This window comes from Pagrus major, chromosome 1, assembly GCF_040436345.1.
Source record: "Pagrus major chromosome 1, Pma_NU_1.0".
In the NCBI taxonomy this organism is placed as follows: Eukaryota; Metazoa; Chordata; class Actinopteri; order Spariformes; family Sparidae; genus Pagrus; species Pagrus major.
Genome location: NC_133215.1, coordinates 6,051,013 through 6,070,836, shown reverse-complemented (window position 1 = coordinate 6,070,836; position 19,824 = coordinate 6,051,013).

Genomic DNA, 19,824 nt, shown 5'->3' with positions numbered 1-19,824 from the left:
TATTAGCCAACGTGATCACAAGTGAATGCAAAAAAGGAGGCTCGAAAGTCTCCAGTCATGTATGAGGTGACCACAACAGGTATCTTAAGCCTTTTTCTGATCCTTACCAAGTGGATTTTGTGCTTAAACCTAACCAGAGCATGAGCGTATTGTTGTTAAAGGATAAAATTGGTAATCGAACCTAAAGAAATGTAAAGTTTCAACATATCAGTGATTTGCAGAACAATAAAACTGCCAACTTTTATTCAGGCGATTGGGTTTAAAATATTCCTCCTCAAATAAAAAAAAGCAGGAGCGAAGCCAGCAACGACTGTTCAAATGTGTGTCAGTAAAAGATCGAAAACCTCTGTCTCATAGCAACAGAACATACTGGAACACTTGTGCCAGTGTGTTGATAACATTTGGCATCATACAGTACACTGTACATCTCTACAGACTGCTTATCCTTCCCCATATCATACAACCTAAATCATGTCAAATTAAGCCGGCTATAAATAGCTGACCTATATCACACTAGCCCACACCACGCTAACTATCAGAGTTGAACTCCTGCAGCTCGGAGAGCGATCGGCTCCGGATGCATCTCGTTAGCACGGCCCACCGGAGGCCTGTGCTACTTCAAACACCTCCAATGCTGCTGCTGCTGCTGCTGCTGCTGCTGCTGCTGCTGCTGCTGCTGAGCCGGCTGCCTGCTGCTGGCTATAAATAGAAACCAATCTGCAGCCCCACCTAATGAGCACAATCCACTTCAGACCCAACTGTCAACAACCAGCCAGTGTGCACGTGCACGCGTGTGTGTGGGTGTGTAAAGATAAAGCTGACCATGCAGTTTTGATCGTGGGTCGGCTGCAAATCACGGCTCTGTCAAGGAGTGTGTGAGTGTAAGTGTGTGTCTGTACGTGTGTGTGTGTGTGTGTCCATTAGGTTCTCGCTATCTTTTGTTGCTAAATATAGATGAAGCAAATTTCCGAGTTGCCTCGGCAGGATGACATCAGCCCGACAAGCAAATCGCCCTCTCTCTCTGCTCTCCCCTCTCTCTCCTCCTTGACTTCCTCAAAACTTGCTGACCTGTCTTACCTCCAGGTGTGTGTCTGTGTGTGTGTGTGTGTAGCCTACTCGCATATGTTTCTGCACGTCTCTTTGCATGAATATGTAAATGTATTGTCTGTTTGCAGCACATGCAGTGTATTACGTATGATATATACATTGTAAGACTTCATAACGGAATGATGTAAAAAAAGTTATTTATAAGTTATAGCAGACTTAAATTGTCTGGCTACCGATCCATTCCTGAATTCATAATAAGTTCTTGAGGCTTAAAGTTTTGGGAGTTAATAAAATGTCCTACTCATCAAATTAAGTTCCTTAAGAAACAGTGTTAGCTTATTAGCATACCTCTCAGCATGCAGTGTATGAAGCATAAACCTCTCTTGAGTTTTAGAGAAAGTTACACGGTGGAAATTTCTTACTGTACATGAATCCGTTGAGATTTTGGGGATTAAAATAACATTGAGTATAATAGTTAGTATTCAGTTATGCACTTTATTCTACAACACACGTCTTGGAGTTTTAATCATCTCTTCAAATGTAGTACTTAATACAATAACGATTGATTCTGATTATGCAGCACTTGTCAGTATAACTCGATAGTTGTTGCTTGAACTCGACTGCCCTTAAACTGGTGCAACTGGCTGAATATCTCTTTTCCAGTGCTGATCCAGTCCGCTCAGTACTTCCTTATTCCGTACGCTGCTTGTTTCTCATACAAACTGAACCAGGCAGGCTGTTTTATGTTAATTTAATACATGCTTGCTCCTTCATTTTCTTTTTTTTTTTTCCTAACTGGAAATTGGGCACCAAATATTGAATATTTCATGCCGTTTTGATGAAATACAGAAGTATTCAGGACACAAATATAAGTTCTATATTTTACAATTTTCACTTTTGATTATTTTGTGTGCACAAGGAAGAGAAATTGATTAAATAAGCCTCAGCTTCCCCCTGAAGCTCAGGTAAATCTGTTTGTCTGGAGGCTGATGGGTTTCGATGTCGAAATGAAACTTCACAGATCTGAAATAAAGTTATGTATGACTGTAATTATATCAGAAGCTGTGGTTGGTACACCACAACCCACACCAAGCCCCACCATAATAACAATAATAATAATAATAATAACAGTAATGCTGGCTTTGGCCGTGGCATCTCTCTTTGCACAAGTCCATGAAAATGGGTGACAGTGCTGTGAAAATTCAGGCCAAGTGTACCGAAGAAAAATCTCTCTCTCTCAAAAAAGTAAGAACTTTGGACAAAATTCGAAACTAGGTCAGTCAACTGACTATTTTAAGGCGGCAGCATAACTTTTGAGAAAAGAAATGACCAGAGGTGGGCCTTTCTTGCCTGTTTGATAAACACATGTTCGTGTTGCAACCCTCTGACAGAGCGCAGAATCATGTCGTCATTATTTGTCTTATGGTGGCTTAATGATGCGCCTGCCCTCCTCAAGCTCCCACGCCAGAGCTGAGGGACATCTTTTATCAGTTAAAATATCTTAAAATGTTAGACAATGTGCTGAGGTCTGTATTTTCGTCAGCCATTTTTTTCGGTTGTCTTTCTGACGCCCTCAGTGTAGAATAACTTCTTGTCAGCTTCACTGGCTGATGTTTGAAAGCCTTCTTCCTCTCTGCCTCTCTCTCTCTGTGTATCCCTTTCAGTGTGGATGCTGTTTCAAACCTACACTAATTAGTGCAATTGTGGCTCAATAACTGTGGATCGATGGTGCTCAGCCACCTACTGGGAATGACACTCTGGAGGCCGATCCACACATCTGTCGCACCGGGGAATATGACACAACAGAGGGCCTGTCAGCCCTGTCAGGTGCTGTCACGGCTTCAAGGGGGAAAGAAAATTATAGAGATCAATGTTTAAAGAGAGTCACTCAAAAATGCTACATATCTATTATTGGCAGGGCAGGGGGTCATTATGTCTCATTTGCGTTTCTGCTTTTGACATTTAAAGTGGTAATCTGTGGGATTCTCACTTCTTTCATTTCGGCAACATTGAACTTAACTCCCCCAGAGAGACCACCTGTCAATCAAATACTGAGGCCAGTGTGGCCTTTGTACTGTTATTTCTGTTTGTCTTTCATTGGATGTGTCATCAAACATTTTTTTTTTTCTGTTCAGCTTTAGTGCTAACACGCTAAACTCAGATGGTGAACACGGTCAACGTCATGCCTGCTTAGCATCAGCATGTTAGCGGTGTCATTGTGAGCCTTCCGATGGCTAAATACAGCCTCAAAGAGTTAAATCGCCACTGAGTTGTTTCAGAATGGGTTTCGAGAATGAAAATAAATTAAATGTATTTACATGCATAACAAACTAATGTTGTTTTTCAGTTAAACTGGATGCAGCACATGAAATGTATATACTATATACAGTATGTGCACTATTAATCCATACAATGCATCACTGTATAAGTGTGCTACAATTTCAAATTCTGTCCTCATCTGTGCATATAATCCAGGAACAGGATGCACAGCAGTAGGTTAAGTCAGTGCCAAGATGCTTTGAGCAACATGTTCCTGAAGTGTTCTTCTGCTGCAAACTGGGCTCAAACAGAGCCAGCCAATGCTGGTAAAATATGCAGCTCACTCACCAGCCAAAAAACAACAATAGTATGTGGTGGACAAAAAAAGTTGACTTTGCACCCTGGCTACAAATGTCTATCAAGGTTTTCTTCACCCATTTCTGTGATTTTCTTCTGATTAGTTTGTTGAAGATTGTATCATTATTTGGTTTGTGCTCTTGGCAACTGAATTATGTGTGTGATTTTAATCCACTTCTTACAACGAGCTCTTACAGAACACATGCAAAGTCATATCAAATGTTTCTTTTAAACCTGCTTCACACACACTGAGGTACAAGTAGCTCCTGCAGTTTGACTGATTGTCGAACATGGCATTAATTTTGCCCCCGCAATTATTTTTTACCTAATTGCCATGTGCTAAGTCCACACAGGCAGTACATTTGAACTGCTTTATTCACATGATGTGCAGTGTGGACTCGATGACAACCACCCGCATGTTGCAAAAAGAGCAGATCTGAGCTCTGTTGACAGCATTAAGTGAGATGTGGAGTGAAGTGGAGCGTGCAGATTCTGTGACATTTCCAGCACATGGTCAGTTATTTGGGGATCGGTTCAGGGGGGATTTTCATCCTGTTTAAAAAAACCAAACTTCCATCTCCGTCATCATGAGCTATTCAGAATGGAAAAAAACAGAACATATGCTGCCAGTTGACATTAGTACCACAATTTTCCACTGTAATTTATAACCCCATTGAGAGCAAATTAGATCACCAGCCGGCCACACACACAAAAAAATTGTCTGCTGTTCAGTGCAACAGACAAAGAGCAAGACTTGAATAAACAGTGAAATGGCATTATTTGTCGAGGGTATGTCGTGAGTGAGTTATTTCAAAGATGTTCCCATGAAGGTGTATTTCATATTTGTTTGTGTGTCTGTAAATAGAAAGCTTTTTTATGTGTCTTATTCTGAGTTGGAAAATACACTTTTACTCAAAGAAATATCATACTAGCATTACAAAAACGTACGATGAGTCATAACTTTAGTTAAATATGTGAATATTTTGTAATATTTTGGTTATTGTTATTTTTTTTCATATTTCTGCGAGATGAAAAGTATTTCAGCTGACCTCCCCTGCTGACCTTTGATGTCCGTGTACTTTATATTTAATGATCATTTTGATCACTGCGAGCTCTTTGCAACATCAGTAACAACTGTGCCACCAAGTCACGTGGCAGGGGACCCAAAACATCCATCCCTGACACACCACACCAACATCGAAGAACTAGCGGTGATGAACGCCGACCGTTGTGTGTCGCCTCACATCGTCTTGTGTCTCGGCCAAAAATCTTTACTCAAACGCATCGCAAAAGCTGACAGCCACCTAGCTTGTAGGTTCTGCGCCTGCGTGAGAGGAAATACCTCTCCATACCACGAGGTTTTGGTGGTATGTAATCGTCAATCGAAAAGGTAAACTGGAAGTCTCCGGACAGCAGATATACAAACCGTTGCTGTTGCAAAGCTGTGTTTTTTCACACCACTCTCGTTAATATAGCCACTTCTAATCAAGAAAATGTCAGAAAAAAAGTCAGAAATGGTGCTGGCAAAGAACCGGAGACGAAAAATTAGGAGAAACAGCACTAATGGGTGAAATCATGGGTATTTCTGACTTCATATCTAAAAGCGCCCAATGCATCTGCTCGGAAAAATATGGATGCCCAGCTGCAAACAGGTGTTTGAATGGCAAGTCTACTTCACAAGCAACTACAGCAGCTGATTTCACAGTTAAAAAAAGACAGGAGGAGTTGGCTGCTAAACCGTACTCTCAGAGACTTCTATTGAGCAGAGAACTGAATGAAAATGACAACTACACATTTGTATTTACTGCACGTTTCACAGAACAAACACTATATAAAGTAAAAAGTGATGAGGAGGTACAAGGTAATTGAGATGTCATGTGTGTTTATGTCGGTGGAGCCGGGTACCTGGATCTTGGCCGAGTTTTATGACTTGGAGATCTGACTCGGACGACCGTTCCATTGCACTTTTCCATTTTTTTTCCCCGAGTTCAGAGTACAATGGAAGCACAATGCCATTCACAGACGCTCACCAACATTGGCCGACTGCCGACCGTCACCCTGGTGTGTTAGTAACGACTCAGTAATAGTGGTAATGAAGGTGTGACATTTCAGAGTTATCTCCATGTGAAAACAGCTGTATGTTATGGCCCGAGGTGATAACTCTCATAAGCACATTATTAATGCCACCAAACAGACTGCAGGATCAGCACCCTCACAGCAGCAGGGCCCCCATGTGTTTTTGGTCAAGGACACTCTGACAAAGATGGACACTCTGGCTCTACTGTGTGAGCTGACCGGACGATCTCCAACTGTGCAGGACGGTCACTTTACCCACAAGAATAAACTTCTCTCTGTATCGGTTAGTGTGCGTCACAGAAACATAACGTCACTGCGAAGGATGTGACAGTGTCTCCCGACAAAACTGTGGCGTGCCTCGATGTAATGCAGGTGTGTGCCATCTCCATGCGCCTCCACAGAGCGCAAGACAATGGGAATAATTACCTCAAATTTAATGTCCTCAGATCGTCTGCCAGTCGTCAATGCTGAAAGCCTGCAATAAACAGAAAAAAGCAAAAAGAGAACAAGTTGAATCAACTATCAGTGTCATCCATGGAAGAAACGGCAGGTCCCTGCCTTACACGGAGCCGTGAGTGGCGCATAATTAGAAGAGAGTGTCCCTGATTGGTGCATTTGTCTACATCAAAGAGAGCTAAGTAGGAAACGAAGCAGCTGGGCAGGCTTTACATGGAGGAACAAAGCAGCAAGACACAATCATAGAGAAATCACATGAAAATGTAACTCTAGTGACGAGCGAACAGATTTTCTCATAAGGGATTCAGCTCATGTGTGAGCAAGCGGCTTAAAAGTACCCTGTGACATTTAGCACAACAGCCTGATGTTTGTCATTATCAGGAACATGCCAGTTCAAGCTGAAAAATGTTGAGGGGGTGGCAGTAGCTGAGCGATTAGAGGAGCAGGCCTATGACGTACAGACATTGGTTGGACTCCGAGGCATGCTGGGAAGCTCTGGGAAAGGAAAGCGAATGCGTAACTCTGGCCCTTACTCTCCTGAACAAGCACCATCAGACTGCTCAGTGTGAGACTGCAGCAGCAATGAGCTGCTCCCCAGTATGAATCAATGTAATGGGATCAGTACGACACGGAGCATGAGGGCAGAAAGTCAGAAAACACTTCACATCTTCCTCTACTGTATATTATTTGGGGAAAGGGAAGGCTGATGAGGCTGAAATGTTTCTTTAAACTATAAGATTTGTCTCGAAGTGGATTCAGCTGTCAGAGACGTCGGCTCTAAGCTCTGTGTTGCTGTCCAGGGTGCTGAATCTAAAGCTGCTCCGGCACTGGTGAACTGTAAACCCACTGGTGGGGACTAATGGCCTATACAGTGTGTTATTTATTTGTCCTTTCTCGTTTGCTCGTTACCTTTTTTCCTGCACTTTGGTCCCGTACAGCAAGGTTACTGAAATGAAACATGAAAGCATCAAACCACTGAGCTCTGCTACTTCTAACAGAAACATTCAGAAGAAGTATTTGTTGTTTTTACTTACTGCATTTCGATAATTTCAACAGTGATGCTCAACTTATGGCCCACAGACTGATTCACAATGAAAATAGATCTACTCACACTGGGGAATTTATTTTGTTTGTTTGTACCAATTAATAAATGCTCAATAACGCCCCCTGGCTGACAGATATGCCAGTTTGGTGATAGTTTGGATAAATTAATTAAATTAGGCTGTTAGTAACCGACCAGAGAAGGCTGATCTTTGCAAAATTTGCCTTTCAGACTGTACAAAGCGCCACAGGAGCAGACGGTGAGCTATGCAGGATGCAGGAGACAACAACTGGAAGCTGAAGAGGAGCGAAAAGTGAGGCAAAAATGAAAAAAACCTAAACATACTATTTATTATGTCCGTGGTAGCTTCTGTTTCTGTTGATGGAAATGGAATTAACACATTTACACCTAAAAAGCTGCTACAGTGATTAAATTCAGTAAAATAACTGATCTGTTAGAGAGAAATTGGTGAAGTTGATGAGTCAGTTAATATGAAAAGTAGGAATAATGGCCTATTGAAGCAGTTGAAGTTCAGTCAAGCTGAAATTTCAACTTCTTTCAGGACGTCCATCTTTAAATGTGAGCTGTAAGTTTCATACAGTCCAGTTGTTATTTTAAGAGTGAGAAATGAAAGCAAATGAACAGTCGGTTGGAAAATAAGTGTGAAAACAGTTCAAGTGTCAAAGTGTAAACACTGAAAGCTCTTCAAATGCCATTTAAGGTTAAGCTAATGAGGCGGGGGAGGCCTGCAGTGAGAGTGATGTCACCCGCTCTGGGTTTGAACAGTCGATGTGCAAAACTCAAAAAATGACTAAACTGCACTTTGAATGTCAACAAAGATCAGCTGCTTGCTGCAACTCTATTTCTTAAAAATGACTGCCTCAGATACCTTCTTGCTTGTTGAAAAATGAGATGATCCAAGCAAATATTAGCACGTTCTAGATGTTGATTTCAACCGATTTATCCACAGTTCTTACCAAAAGAGGTTCAAAATCTCCATGTTTTAGTCAAAAAAACATATCGGTTAGTCACGTGTGTATAATCGCCTCGCTTGCATACACAGTGATGACCAAAAATGTGTGTAATCACTGCAAGGATGCCATGTTTCGTTCAAAACCTGGGGATTTAGTCACTTAATTCATCGTCCTGAAGGTTAGCCTCGGAACAGGACACCTTATCAGAAGGGGGGGGATGTTGGCAATGGATGAGTCCATATTGGAATCACTGATCAGCCATCAATCACCCGTCATCGGTCAGGACATCCATCAGGAAGACTGAGTGGAAGTAGGTGCTCAGTCCATTTGTCTTCACGTGGGCTCAGATGTGAGTTCGACATGCAGCTGACTCGAGCACAGACACACAGCAACACACAGACACACACACACACACAGAGCTTTCAATCCTTCAGCTGTACCTGCTGAACTGCTGCTCACATTGGCAGGTGATCTGTTACAATTACTGCCGTTGTGTTGTGACCTTGATATAAAGCTTGATAAAGTAAGAGCGCTAATCAGGACTGTAAAGTGTTAGTGTGTAGATGTGTGTGTCTCTCTGTGTGTGTGTGTTCTTTTACCTGTACAGTACCTTTCTGTGGTCTATCTTTAGACCTTCAAAGTGAAGTGATTTTTGGAAAGAGAGGACATTCTGAGGACATCTTCAAAGTGCTGTTTAAGGTGAAGAGACTTTTTGAGTAGAATTGAGCTAAATTCTGCACATTTCTACTCAGACGGACACACTTGCAGTTATAACATGAATAGAAAATGAAATCTGTTAATGCTTATTGGTGAGTTTGACATTTTAACACCATGATTTTTTAAACATCTTTACAGTAATCCACATAAAATAGATAATGCGAACACTGTCTGACACTTATTTGGTGTTTTGTGATGCTTCCTTAGCCACCAAAGTGTATACATATCAGCACTAAGACAGCCTTTCTTTTCTACTCTGTCCATAAATGCTAGTCTTAAAGAGGCACTCCATCAGGGTTATCAGGAAGTCTCCAAATTACAACCTGGAGGTGTGGTGTGTAAAAGATGTGGGCATTTAGGCGTCAGGAGGGGGTCTAAAAAGTCCTGGCCTGGCCTTTAAAGCTTTGGTTTTGATCGTTCTTTCTTGATCTGTCTCTTGTGACTACCTGAACTTTACAGGAGGGAAATACAATCACTGGAATATTCCCTTTTAAAGCTTTATTGAAAGAGTTGTCTCAGCAGGAGACTCCACAGCAAGCAAACACAGCCCCGCCAATTAGCAGCATTCAAAGTTTTTATCGAATGTGAGGAGTTATGTATGTTTTAATGATCGCAAATCAAATACTTACACCTAGTTTGGTCTTGAGAAATATGTCACTAACTTTGTCAGTCTGCTATTTGGTGCTGGACAGGTGGCATACAGTTAGTTTATCACACCTTGTTGCTGAAAATCGCAGTCAGTGTGTTGTAAACCAAACGACTAGCTGAAAATCCAATGGTTGTTGGTGGTTTGTTACTACAAGTGATCCCTTTCCCATCACATTCAGTGTGTCCATTTGATCCACCACTTAATATTAATGATACTGAGCTGGTTTCGGTGTTTAGGGCATTTTCACATCTAATACATCAGGAGCACTTGCCCTACTTAAGCTGAGATTTTCTAAGTGCAGCGCGTCTCTTAGTTTCACTTAATGTAATGAAATGATGACATCTATTTGCCACTAGTGACTCATGTTTCAACAGCAGTAGTTTGAGCTAAACATACAGACACGTTTAAAGTTAAGATCTATGAGTTTTCAACAACAGTGCTGAGCCTGAGCAAGAAAAACCTGCAACGAAGTGAACTCAAACAGTAAAAACACAAAGGCTGTTGCCAGGTTGACTCGCTTGGCTCTTGTCACCTTCTGTATGTAACCTCTGTGCTGAAATGCACGTACACGACAAAATGTTTTACTGCTGTTCAGAGCGAGCTGAAAGGAGCCACGAAGATAATTTTCTCAGCAGGAGGCGAAACAAGTGAAGCAGTCAGACTGCGGCTGAGGTCTGGAGCAGCTTATAACAGTAAGGTGATGCTTTAGATCATAGCCCGTTATCCTCAGTCCAATAGACACCCTCCTGCTCCTTCACACATCACCACCCCAGCTACTGCAGCCACCGAGTATTTTCAAGAGAAGTCCCATCATCTGTCAAAGACCAGACAACAGGAAGAAATAAAAATGACACCCCCCCCGAACGAAAGGGTGTCCTGGAGTTTAGCTAAGTGTTTGTCTCAAAGTCTTTTGGGAAGGACAACTGGGGGAGCTCTGCTGAGATAAGTGTTTATGTGCTCATATAAGGTAATAAAAAGAAAAAAATGAAGTGGTGAGACGGAGAAAATAAAGAGAATATAGAGTGTTCTCATCTCCGCAACAACAAACTCAACAGCAGTCAAGATGACAAAAAACAAGCTCTTGATAAAAGAACAGGAATGTCAAGAAAGAGAGGAAAACAAGTCAGGAATAAAAGCATGGATGAGCATTTACATTTTTAAAATAGAACAGGTGTATCACATTTTGAGATAAGAAAATGAAAGCAGCGTCTGTGCAACTCAATGCAATACCGTAGTGGATCTCATCTTATCTCTGGAGAAAACCGAAAAAGCATTTTAAACTTAAATACAATGAAATGTATTGATTTATTGGTCTGCTGTATTATGTAGCATTATGTTATAAAAGCTTACATCCAAACTGCCTTTACAAACTCAGCCGGCCTGTTTTTAAAATGGCACCATCCGTCATTTAGGTCTATTTATGGATGGAGATATTTGTCCGTTGAATTGGGCCGAGCTTCAATAAATCTTTATGCATGAAACAGTCTTTCTTTCTAATTATGTAAATTGCTATTATGACAAGATCACTTTTTGCTTATGTTATTTATCTCCAGCGCAGTGTGAAATGTGATAATCAGCCCTGTTAAGGCTGTTTTGATAGGTGCAATTGATTCAGGGCTGTAATTATTTCATGTAACATACACTTTACCTGCTTTGCGACGTGAACCGAAATGACAATTGTTTACGTCGTCCAATTTGTGGCAACGTTGTCAATAGTCCTAGAAAAAACTGCTCTTCGAGGCCTAATTAACATGCACGCTTATTACAGAATCAAACAAAAGAGATGTACCTTTAAACTACAGAAAAGAGCAGCTAAGCCAGTCCTAACCATGTTATTGTGAACTTTGTGAAGTTTGCCATAATTTATTTCAATTGTGTGACTTTTTAATGCTTCTTTGGAAATATAAGTATTCTCATTGTGTGCACATCATAGTTTGAGTCAAGTAAGTGGTCCTAATAAGCTAACCAGGGGCTTTTATCCTGCTTTTTGCTCTGATGAGGGTGACTCACTCTGAGGCATTATAGCAGTTATGTCATTTTAAAGACCTCACACCAAACAGACACCTATCAGTGTCTGATCAGCGCTAAATGGACCATATGACCTTTGAAAAATGACTTACTCGAGGTGTGTTCTGGTTCTCTCTACTGTTTGGGCGTGTTTAAGATCAGTCAAACACAACTACTTTGTTGGGGTTAAGCACAGATTATCATCGTGGATTAAATTAGGAAAACAACGCTGGCATGGTTGAAAGGAACCAGTGACACAACCAATCACCTCAACGTACACCTAACAGGGCAGCACACACTGGACAATGCGTGTCAAAACACCCACATTGTTCGCCATGTAACCCCCTAACACAGGCGGTGTCCTCATCATTTTGGGCTGAGACACGTTAAATTTTCAGGATACATCAATGTCCTATTTCTCAGTTACAACCCTCTACAAGCATCTCGTGAGTTCAAGTAGAACAGCCAAGCTCTTAAGACGTTTTAACAGCGTTTCCACCGCAGACTGTACTCATGCATAGATACATGTAGCCAGGGTTGTGACCCTTTCACTTTTATAGCAGTTGGGAAACAGACAAGACTCGTCTTGGTATTGAAAAAGCTGCAGCATTCATTAACTGACACGCTGTAAACTATACCGCTCATTTACTGCCACATTGGCAATTTACTGCTCAAACATTCCTCTGCTCCGCTCTCATTCACTGTCACTTTTTCTTTCTCAACTACACACAATAGAAACATTGAATGTTTTGTATTCTTTCTTCTCAGTATGTGTTTTTTTCTTTTATTCCAACAAGGAGACAAGTTTTATTCGAGCAGAGGCTGCAGGCAGAGCGCAGAGGACGAGACGACCCATCAGTGGTCTCAATCCACCTTTCAGTATCGGCTCAGCTCGCGTGGAACCTCAACAGAGCGTTGATGAAAAAACAGACTTGGTACCATCCTTAACTTTTGCCAAAGGAAACACAAAAATAGCACTCCAGTGTGTCACCGACTGGATTGAACTGAACTGCTTGGCAAAAACACCACTTTTGTGAAACATTGAACTTCAATCCTTTCTACTTACAGAATGTAGGAACAACAAAATTGATCAAACAGCTGATGGCCTGGATTAGTTGACTAGAGTTGACATTATAACTTTACTAAAAGGTATACAGAACATTTTTATTCCTTCAAGTTCATTGTTTACACCACATATACAACACGTAATGTGCTTTTTAGAGCACAGTTATGAAATGTTACAAGTTTTCTGTGTCAGTCTCTTATTCATTTCAAAAGTACCCTTCTGAGTTAGAGACAGACTGAACCCTGTGACTTCAGTGTAAACAAGTGAAACAAGTTTTGAGTCGGCTATAGAATACCTCCCACCGAGCCGAGCATCACATAGACGCCAGCAGATAACTCCTACTGTGTCAAACTCAAACCGCTGAAACCCCCGCAGAGCGATGGGTTCGTTTCATCCTTCGCTGAGCCGTCAGCACACGAACACACGCATAACCACAATTTGTGTAAGTTGTTAAAGCCTTTCCTCTGACATTCATCTCTCAACCTTAATTCTTTAGCGTACTCTAACAGCAGCCCACTTTCTAACTAGCGCTTTGACTTAAAAATTTTGAAGACTGGCCAAAATCTCCACTTTGATGAATATCTGGCTTTATAATTGATGCGAGGCTCATCAAGGAGGCACAGACCTGGCAACAGACGGAGCTGCTGATGGTTAAAAGTAGACCTTTCCTTCCTTCCTGTGTGTGCAAAGAGCAAATCAAATGAGATGCTTTACATATATTAAGATTAAGCTTTTTATTTATTTTTTACAGAATTTTGTTTCAAATACCTGGGTCTGATAAAAAAAGGAGCAGATCTCTTTCAGCTGATTTTCTTACCCATGTTTTGAATCTGACACTAACAGAGAATGGAGAAGAAAAAAATGGGCAACATTTCAAACTGTTTTTGTCAGTCCCTAAAATAAAATAGAGGGTTTCGCTATGGTTACCTTGCACACTGTAATTTTATCAGGCAATTTTCATTCAGAATTTTGAATCACTGATTGTTTTTTGTTTTTTTCACCCAACCATTCCGGTTTTTCCACAGCTTCCTGTTCTAGGCATTTATCGAGCCTGTGTTTGATTCAGTCAATTTAAAAAGTATCCTTCTGGTCTCATCGATGTTCGTACAAATCACACGACTTTGCACTTTCAAACTGTGTGCAATACGTACGTCAAGTCCAATTTTGTATGCCGATGATACGCTAATCTTTTTCCATTCACCCTCTGTAAAGAGCAGATGCGTGATCAACTGACCTTCATCGTCATGGTGACACATTATTTATTAAAAACCTAATGGTTGCAGTTTGGTTAGGGTTACGCAACAAAATTACTAGGTTAGGTTTAGGAAAACATTATATAAATTAAATACGTTTTGTCCGTTAACGTACAAACTTAAGTTAAAACAAGTCAATGTAGACTTTTGGTTTCACAGAAAATATGATCACCAGTCTCCTGGGTCAAAGTCTTGTGTTTCATCAACCCCATCCTCCACCCACTTGGACTTTCTCACTCTTTATACTACATCACCTGACACTTGTTATGCAAAACTACACTTTGGCGTATGTAGTGAACGCAATTTGTAAGTGTGAAGTTATGTTATAACTGGGCTGGGCGCCATATCCATCAAATTGCACTGAACAGCTGATATATTTGGCTCATCGGGAGTATGAAAAAACCGTCGCATAGCAACAGCTAACCATAAACAACACTTGTATTTCTCCTGTTGCTGCTGCCTTAAAAGATTTCCCATATGGACACAAAGAGCTTTACAATTTCCTTCCACCTGGAACTTAATCTACGACTGGGGAGATCACATTTAATAAAAAAAAAACACTGCAAAAACACATAAAGTGAGTGTTAAGGCATCCCAGACACTTTGAAGACACATTTAAATCACACCAACAATAAAATGTAAGTACAGAAAATCTTCACTTCAGATGTAATAGCCACGCACGAGGAGATAAACATTTATCCACATTAATGTTATTTCCATTCTGGGATCTTCACTTCAGTCCATTAAAGAAGAGAGAGTTTTTTAGAATTAGAAAGATAGGCAAATGTTCTTCAAGTTTATGAAGGTTTTTAGTCGCATGGCAACAGCAGCTCACAAACAACTCGTCCTCAAAGCACTTGTGTTGCGCCGCTGGCTAAAAACAGACTCACCCTGTGAACTGGGTTCAACACATGGGCGGCGGTAACAACAGCGAGCCCACCGCCGCCTCCCAATATGTACAATAAATAAGGGTGAACTTGCACACTTTGGTGTCCAGGACCGCCTAAAGTGCGAGTAGAGAGGAGAAAAGCTAAGACGGGTTCGGTGTGAGTGAGCGAGTGTGTAGAGAAACAGCGAGGTAATGACTGTAATTCAACTTCACCTCCTGGGTAAGTGAGTGAGAGTGAAAGTTTAAAGCTGGAATCAATGAGAGCGGGCGAGAGGGGAGACCACAGGAGAGTGGAGACTGACACAGTTCGTGGGTCAATGAAAGTAAGAAAAAAGGAGGGGGAAGAGTGAGAAAGAAGTGGGGGTATTAAGGGAGAGATGACAAGATGAACAGGTGTGGTTCGAAGCTGCAGGTTTGACGGAGCGACGAGGCAGAATGATGGATGCAGGGGGAAAAAACGCACGCCTTTCACCCCCCCTCAAGAAGCCACCGTTTGAAAAACTCAAGGATCACATGTGAGTCACCACCCGTCACGCCCCCCTACAACACACACACACACACACTCATCCTCCGCTGTGAGTATCACAGTCACACACACCGGTTCAACACACACAGACATTAATCACTGCTACAGTCTAGAAGGGAAGCCAGCAGTGTATTTCCCTCAGGGCAACACTTCTTCTACTGTTTCAACTCAGCACCCTCGCTGAGTAAATGTAGCTTCTCACCCTGGGACGCAAAAGTCTTCTGTTTGAGTGTGTTTGAACGGCTGTGAGTCTTTGTGTGAGTAAATTGTGTTACTGTGTTACCACTGGATTCAACAATAATACACAACGTGGTGTCCTGATATAGTAAAAGGAGTTTTTTCGTCAACTGAGCTCATTATTTTAATATCATATATATACGATATAGTCAAATATTACAATTATTACAAACATTTCAAATATTACAAATACAATATCATGTATTATTGTTCTTATGTAATTGCCACCAACTGCAGAAAAAAGTAAGTTGTGTAATTTCGTTTGCTGGGTGATACTATGATTAGGTCACCAGTGAGAGTTGGCTGGTAACTCCCAGATTTAGAGCGTTGGTTGATCTGTATTTTTACAGAGATACCTTCTTACATGATTTTGACCACTGTCAGCCAATAAGACATGGTGATTTTTGGCCAGGGTATCATATCATATAGTTTGTCTAGATGCAGATTGTGGGTATAAGCCTGCCATTGGCAAACTATGTCAACTGGCATTCATTCCCCTTCCTGTGTCTGAATGTTACTGTTTTCAAAATGAACTTCTCTGGGGGGGTCAACAACTTCTGAGCTACGACCTGAAATGCCAAGTTACCCTAGTCCCAACCTGGTTGCTAATGGTTATAATCATAACAGCCCATTCTCATCCACAATGCGTCAAAAACAGCAGCCTGGTCAGCGGCTCAACAGTTCTTAGTTTGATGCTGTAGTTACCCCTCTAGTGTCAACTCACTGTCAGGGTTGGTTGGGCTGGCTGTACAGGTCATACACTGGACAGGGAGTGACCAAGTGTCAAGATTGATTTGTTTTGAAGTTAAGTTACATGAGTACTTTAAAGACATAACTTTGGTTATGTGACAAAATGTAATTTTTTTACCAAAGGTATGATCTTTTCCTAAACCTGACCAAGTACCGTTTGTGTCTAAACCTTTCCAAACCGCAGCGTTTTCACAACATTAATAACAGTCCAAAAGACAACTGTTTATCAGCATGCTTTTATTTTGTTGGATTGTAGACAAGCTAGCAGTCGTGACCTTCTCTTTGCAAGGGGCACTGCCGCTGCATCCTGGGCTTTGCGCTACCCAAGTTGACTTTGATTGGTTTAAAGAAATACAAACAAGGCAGAGCATTTTTTCACTTATAGCACAGTAACAATTGGTGGAGCCAGACCTTTCTCCAACACTGGCATTGAGCTGTCGAGATAGATCTGACTATCTGAGACTACCGTGGTGTAAATCTTGATATTCAGATTGTTTGGGTGAGTTTTGGAGGAAGTCTGATCAAACTCCTTGTTATCTACCTGCACAAAACAGCTACACTTAAATTAATTTAGCAAAGTTTGACAGCAGAGCTGCCAGTAAGGTAGCATTTTAGCAGAATGGGTTAGAAGAAACTGCAGCTCATTGAAAAGTTGAGCCAATTCAATTACTGTAATTACAGTATTTACAGAAATTGCAGTGACTGTGTGGTTTGTAGAAGGCAGTTTTGTTTCGCTACAAGTTAAAGTCTTCATCACACAAAAAGAAATGCTGAAAATGCAGGTTTGAGGTGGTAAATTTTGTTCAGGCAGTCTGGTAAATCTCAGTTCCCAGAGTTAACTTGCACCTCTACAAAAGAAAAGCACACATTTGAAACCCGTTGTAGCATCAGGGGTTGCTCACGACCGGGTGTAGACACGTCTTTGAACCACCTGAACTAGAGGACCCGTTGTTACCGTCACGACTCACTTGAGGTCTTGGTCTGGATTTGTCTGGAAATGGCACACTGTGTAAAAATTCACTAACCCCTATTGTACACAGAGAATACAAATGATGGCTGGTGCCATCTACATCTGAAAACCTACAAGGCTCTGGCATGCTCATGAATGTGTGAAGGTTTTTTCGGGCTGTGAACAAAGCACGTGTAGAATAATAAGTAGCCTCCCTGACATGTTAATATTTGGCACACGCACATTCTGAAACAGGAGAAAGATCAATACCCTTGAATCTTTCAAAATGGAGACATTCGGTACAAAATGTACATTATTTTTACCCTTGAACCTATGGATATTATGATTATTGGTTATTATTCACATTGGTAAGGGGTTGTTGTTTGACCACACTTTATAAATCTCCCAACTCATCAAATACTGAAGCTTGGTCAGTGGAATCAAGCTTCAAATGATGACAATAATATGTAATATATCATGTCTGGCTTAACTTTCGAAATTAACATTGCTGACAAAAAGGTCACATATTGTGACATTTTATGACTTTTGGACTGTTATTACCATGAAACGGTTGCATTTTGGTTAGGTTTAGGCAAAGAGCATATTTTGGGTTAAAATAACAGTTCAGTCATGTAACAGACGCTAAGTAAGTTAGGTAATTGACATGAGTTATGCCATTTCCATATGCATAGCTTAGTTAGCTTAACAAAAACAAATCACTCTTGACTTTTGGCCACACTGGACGCAAACCCTGGTCTTTGGGGTTATCCAACCACCCCAGCCAACCCCCCTGAGGGGCACTTCAAGAAGTGAGGGGTGACTACGTCCTTGGAGTCACCAGGTTGCCGTATTTGTGAACAGCCTGTGGATTCAGGTGTACAATGATAGGCTGTTATAATTCTGAAGTGGATTATGGAGAGACTGTGAGCAAGACTGTGAGAGTGTCTGTCTGTTAAAGAGTCCACACACTGGTGAAAGTGAGTGTGTATGTGTGTTGTTTGACAGGTAAATGGAGCCCTCTCACTCTGCCTCAGCAACAAATAGCCCATACAGCCTGCTGTGCCTCTCACCTGCTCTCTGACAAGAGTCCCCTCTCAGCACTAATAGTCTATCAATGTCTTCAGCTTCTTTCTCTCCCTTTGTCACAGCTCTGTTTTTCCCCACACCTTTTTTTGACCTTCCTCTGCTCCCGCTCTCTTATACCACACTGTATTTGAGGTCACAGAGTACATTCGGCTCCACAGCCTCTGGCATTTTTTTTTTTTCTTTTCTTTTTTCTTTTTCACCTCATTTTCCAACCTTTCGCTCCTTTTCCTCATTTCTTCACTTCTCTCCTTTTCCATTAAGCTCTTGCGTCACTGGAACATGCAGGACTGGATGTAATGTCAGCCCATGCAAACACACCCTGTCCATTTTATTTTACTTCCACTTCTTTTTCTTTCTCTCATCTTGTAAGTTTCCTTTCTCCTCACGTCTACTCCTTGCCTACCGACTCCGCTGCCATTTAATTGGAACTCCCAAGGTAATTTGATGTGTTTGAGTGCATGTATAAAATGGATATTATGTCATAGGGTATATAAAATATCCCATTGTGTGTAGCTAGGGCATCAGAACATGCTCATTGACTAATTACATATATTTTTAATTAACTTAATTTGGGTATGAGGACTTACAGACCAAATAACTCAGCCCAGGTGTTTGAAGAAAATATTGACATTTTTGCAAACCATGGATATGTTCAAATTTCATACGTAAATATTGACATTGGTGGTGGTGTAGTTGCATCTAGGCAAGAAGGCTGTCAAATCAGTGGCCGCTGTTCGCGACTATGTTTTCAGCATTTCAGCGTGACACCCCAGGATATTTTTAAGAAGACCTCTGGACAATTTTCAGTCGTGTTTGTAGCAACAAAATGGGGTGATTTTAATGAGACAAACCCGACATCTCCAACCAGGTATTTTGAGGCAAACCCTGATCTGTCCCTAAACCTAACAAAGTGTTTTTTTGTGCCTTTACCTTACCAGACGTTCAGCACAGGGTTGTCACAACATAAAATGGAACATTTTAGTGTATAGAAATGTAAAATTGCAATGGAAATATGTGTAAAGTTTCAACATATCCGTGGTTTGCAGAAACATACATTGCCAACATTTATTCTGGTAACTGGGTTGATAAAACTCCACCCCAAAGCAGTTGTGATGCTGCTCAGTGGCCATCACTGAGTAAGAGAAGAAGATTTTCAAATTCAAATCAAATCAAATCGAATCACTATATATATCATTATAATTTTTAGCAGATATTCTGTCAATGCACTTTATAAACTGTGATTTTGGTGTTCTGCTCTGTACATGCGACATCTATTGCATGTCTGTCCGTCCTGGGAGGCAGATCCCTCCTCTGTGGCTCTTCCTGAGGTTTCTTCCATCTTTTTTTCTCCCTGTTAAAAGGTTGTTTTTTTTCTCAACATGACAAGTTTTTCCTCACTTGAATCGAGGGTCACAGGACAGATTGTAAAGCCCATTGAGGCAATGTGATTGATGATTTTGGGCTTTATAAATACAGTTGATTTG